Consider the following 5,791-nt stretch of genomic DNA (forward strand, 5'->3'; position numbering starts at 1 on the left):
CACTCTTTCAAGTTATTGATGTATTAACAGCTTAATCTTTCAACACACGTTATTATGAATGGTTTTGATTTATGAATGGTATGAATGGTATGTTCTATATCTTAAAAGTCTAAATTGACATTTAATACATTTCAGGTTTTACTCCAGTTACTCCTTTTCTCTTGCAGTCTTGTTTGGTACACCTTATTTAGTACACATGATATCATTTTGGTTTTGTCACAGATGGTGCATAATATTCAACATGTGTCATATGTGCATTTCAATTAACATAATTACCAGACCAATTCACAGCGTGTGTGAGTCTATCTTTTATCATGCTGTTTCCAGATACTATGCTAAGTTTAGCAGTCACGGCACCATATATCAGTAGCCTTAGCCTACTCCTGAACTACGGTACCAATGCCCTGATGCAGTAGATGAGGTGTAGACCCAAATCCTTTGCCATCCCTTCACAGACTGCTTCATCCAGTCTTGGACCAAGACTCTTCTCTCCTCACATTAAGTGAAAGTAGTCAAAGGAAGGAAAGTGCTTGAAACTGTGCTGATAGCATTCGCCGCCATCCCTCCTTTGTTCCGACATGGTTTTAAGCCGCAGACACAACATGGACATTTTCCTGTATTATGGGTTCCATTCTGTCTGTTAAATTCTGTGTTCTACATATATTTTTTCCCATAAAGCAAAACACAAAGGATGATTTCTGGAAATACAGAAGACGTCAGTTCAACAATCCACAGTGCAGCGGTTTGGCTATGTGTATTAGACCTTGGTCAAATACATAAGCTTACTGTGTGTCAAAAACTTGAAAGTGTTTGAGGTGTGCTTGATTTAGCTTTGCAGTGTTTGCATTTTTGGGATCATTGCAACGGTTCCATTGTGCCAGGCATGCTAAATTAAGTGCAGCTCATGTATACCGCACACTGTATAACAAAGCCCTTTGAACCACTTAGTTCTTCAACCAGCTGAAGGCTGTCTGACTAATTGCGGAGCTCTTGTAATTGGCAAATTAGAACTATAAATATGAGATATGCTTGGGACTTTGTAGTCTCTTCCCACATAATCTGTGTATAATGCCCAATCCCAAATCAACCCCCAGCCCTTACCGCTTATGCACTTGTGGGAATCTGAGAGGATTGTACAGGTGTAAGCTCGCAATATGGTGAAAATTCCATCAAGCCTTCCAGAGGTCAAGATGTAGTTAATATCATAAGTTAAGTTAAACCTTTCAAACCATCTCAGCTCTCCATAGTGCATAGGGGCTTGGTGTTGATTTGGGAGTCTGGCAAGAGAGAGGAGGGACTGTGCTCCTTTTGCCCAGAGGAGGGCGCTACAGTAATGAGAGGGAATGGAGCTGTTCATTCAGCTGCTTTACTTTTTGATCGGTTTAGGTTGGTTTTATTTTTCTCAAGATAAAGAGGTAATTGACAGCCATCTGGTCTGCCGATGACCTGCTCCCCATCAAACAAGGATTGGACTGGATGATGGATTTAATTTAACGAATTGGGAAAAAACACTGAAACACTATCTTCTACTCACATTTTGTATTGTTTTTGTATTTTAGAATTTTTACCAGAAATAACAATTGAACAGTGAATGGGAACATATCACGTATCGGTGTTGTGGTCATATGGGTGAACCTTAAACTGTATCCCGAAATACACACAGCGCCAACAGCAGTATGCCTGTTAAACACTACCCATGGTTACCCGTGCCAGGGGATGATACTTCATGAGAGTTGTGAATTCCTGCCGGGGACAGAGGGATTTGGTCTGCCAAATTACAGTAATATCTTCATAATCACATACTAGTAAGAGGCCACTTGAGCCTTCATCTGTCTCTGGGTAGACGCTCGGTGTGATCTTGTAATAGGGAATAATGTGTGCTCTTGTGCTCTACCATTCGCCTCTATCAATCCTCTTGTGCAGAGAGAACACATGTTTAATTTGGAATGTTACCATTGTACTGTACCAGTTCCACATTCTAGAACGTTGTGTGGTTGAGAACTAAAAATCCATCCACATTTATTATTCCATCCACATTTGCTATTGCTGCGAAAGAAGGTTCATATTGTTTACATTATCAAGAAAACCCGCTATCTGAAAATTATAAAATTGTGGGCCTTGGTCACTAGATTAATACACCCACTGGTTTTTCATACCATTTGTTGCAAGGAGAATGTGTAGTCTAAAATGGCACAGTATCTTGCTGTGTCGGTATTACTCATGGGAGCTGTGCCTACAGTATACTCTTAGATAAACATATCCCTCTCTCTCTGATCTCTGTGCCAACACACCTTCATTCTTGGCCCTCTGAGACTGTGTTCCATTTAGACATAAAACCCACACAACATTATATATTATATTACATCTCATCACTTTTGGAAACAAGATTGAATTTCCTCGGTAATGATTTAAATGATGTGTAGATTTTTTGGTTGCATTTTACATTAAGTTGCCCTTAAATGTATTTAACTACATTGTAACAACTGTGGTATCAACATTGTACTTACATAGTAACTGCTATGAACCTCTAAAAATGTAATTACAGACTAGCCAGATCAGTTATTACACAAGTGGTTATAAGATTGGCCTGAATCTGCTCGATCAATGTCAAAACTCTCTCTCCCTGGCAACAGATAACAGTATAGATGGCAACAGATAACAGTATAACTCCATTCAACATGTCTAAAATGGTCAAAGGTGACGCCAAATAACCGAGTACATCCCCATGTTTAATAACTGACACTGCTAGACTTGTAATTACATAGTAGTTACATAGTAGTTACATAGTAGTTTGTTCAAAATTCTGGTGGAACCAGTCAAAAACTCTCAGATGCACAAAGTCAAACAAAACACATCACCTGTCATACAGCACAGTAAACGCCATTCTACACATGCTTCCCATACCCGCAATGATGCGCAAAATACAACCTTTCACAATATATGACCAGTTCGGAAATGTGTGTACCTGGACGATTATAGCTCTTGTCCACCGATCATTTGTTTTCTGTTATTGTACACATAGGGGTTCTTTTTTCAAGCACTAGTCTGACCTTGGGGCCAGTGGATGGTGGCCCCACAACCATTGCCTTGCCTCAATGGAGTCTAATATGTAGAGCATGCGCATCGACATGTTCCCCTCTTGTAGAGTTTCATTGACTGGGAGGGGCCGGCCCCACCTGGCCACACCACGGTAGAAAACAATAGCAGTGAACTAGCAGCCGTCACAAAAACAGCCAGTTAAAAAAAAAAATCTATCAAAGCAACACTGCAAATGTGTCATGATCCTGAACTTTTTAAACAAATAAATGTATTTGCCAGAGGTAAGGTGTGATACAATTGTAAGACATGGATGAACGTCTAATTTCACGCAACGGTGCCATCTGCTGAATGACAGAAAGCTGCTGGTAGTTACCATGCAAGCGCAATGTTGATTCCACAGTTATTACATACATTTAATGGCAACTAAATGTGAAGTGGTACATGATATGCCATCATAATACACTAATCAAGGTCAAAAAGAGATTCATGTATCATTAAACCTGTAACTGTATTGCTCCTGCCCTTACACAGGCAGAGTAGACCCATCTGCTTGGCCAACTGCAAATCATTCTAGAGTCAAAAGGACAATTACATAGCACTGCTCGTTATAACAACACCATACTTCAGTGAACACATGTCTATTCGATCAGAAGGACTCCTGCCCTGCCTGGCTACAGAGACTACTGCATCTGATTTTTTAATAGAAATTGGACCGGCAGAGACACCTAGTGGTTCTATATGGACCCATTCAATTAAAATGAGATTCCCATGTTATAACTGTAAGATAACAATATTGTGGCTAATCACACTCTGCAAGGTAGTACCATTTAGGAGATACTGTATAGGAGAATTGTGAGTTTCAGAAATCATACAGATCTCCATCATTAGGCATTTAACTTACCAGGTACGGCAAGTGTGGGTTGGGACAAGGCATTCTAACCATTTTATTCTACAATCAATTAATTGAAATGACCATTGAACAGTCCCAGACTCTGCCTTTAAAATATTTGCTAATGTGTTAAGAACTCATTCCTTTTTAATTTCAAAACACTTAAAATAAGCGTATAAAACCTCAATCAACTTAAAATAAACTAATTACGCATCTTAAATCAGTTTGTTGATACACTTGCTTGGTGAAAATATCGTAAAAATATATTTATGTAAATCAAACGCAAAAAAAACACATTTAACAGTTAATAAAAACACAAATGTATTTATTGTAATTAAATCAAACACACTTTTGTGGGGCAGCATGTAACCTCAAGGTAAAAGAGCTGGCCCAGTAGCCAGAGGGTTATTATCCAACCTGGGTTTAACCCCAGTGCCACTGCACATCAACAATGCCTACTACTGCTGATGTGCTCTTGAGCAAGGCACTTAATCTCTTACAGCTTTAGTGGCAACACACTATGGCTGACCCTGTGCTCTGACCCTTCTGTGTATATGCATGTATGGGTTGATTTTATGTGTGTGTGTGTGTGTGTGTGTGTGTGTGTGTGTGTGTGTGTGCGTGCGTGTGCGTGCGTGTGCGTGCGTGTGCGTGTGTGTGTCTCAGGGATATGTAAAAGGTCTATTTCTGATCTCCTAAAAAAGAAAATGGCTATAAATCAACCTACTTCACATTTTTCAGGAGTACAGATTTGAAATGCATTGTTTTGCTCATTCAAATTGTGTACTGAAGTTTGAGAGTTTATTCTATGGGTATTGAGATTACATTGAAAACATTCTCTTAGCTTAACACACTGGCAAATGTGTTCAAGGCTAATTTAAATATGTTAGTGTGTACAGTAGCTCCTATCATTTCCATCCCACTCATTTGCATAGTCCCTAGATAGCTGTTGATTGTTTGAGCATCAACTGCAACAATGTTGACATTGAGCTAGAAGTAGGGTTTGGTTGAGGGTTATGTTTACGGGCTAGAGTAATGGTTTAGGGCAATACAGCCTTGGATTGTGATTATAACAAGGTAAGGCAGTTGTACTTCGCTCATTTACAGGTACAGGTATATCATACATTGAAATCACCAAAAAGCAGCAGGAAATCTAATCTCAGAACCCACAATTTGATTTATTGGGACTATAGTCAATCTTACAGATACACTGCCTTGGGTTGGGAGGTGGTTACTTGACCTCACTGTGTAAGGCAACAGGAAGATGATACTTCAATTGATCAGGGAGTCCCTATGATCAGGTCTGGTTGTTGTTATTCCGAACTTTTGTAAAGAGGATAACTGAAATTGGTAGTTTGGCTTCAGAAATGTGTCATTAAGAAATCAAAAGCTTGGAAATGTTGGTTATTTATTAGTATTTTAAAATGTAAAAGGTGTAAAAAAAAAAAAAAAAAAAGGTTTCATGAGATAAGTTACTATATGTGCATATGTGATATGAACCGTGTACATTGGAGTCAAATTTCAAATTTCAGTTTCTCAACAAATTAACAGCCAACATTTCGGATTGCACCTTTAATCAATATGAATTGTATCTATGACAATGTTTCCATATTTCATATGAGTGTAAAGCAGCTCATTCAATCCTCTCCCACTAAACGGAGCTCCATTGCAACTATTGTCCATTTGGGAGTGGCCTCTAGTCATAGTCCAACCCCCAGAAAACAAACCATCTTTCTACTGTAATTCAAAAAAAAAGATATGAGTGACTTGCAACTTTTGAAAATAGGCTCATAAGAGATTTATTGTCCTTTAGGTTCTTAGAGTAATACCATGCTACACATGTCATATCCAACAACCCACAAG

Source organism: Argentina silus (assembly GCF_951799395.1).
Source record: "Argentina silus genome assembly, chromosome: 12".
Lineage (NCBI taxonomy): Eukaryota > Metazoa > Chordata > Actinopteri > Argentiniformes > Argentinidae > Argentina > Argentina silus.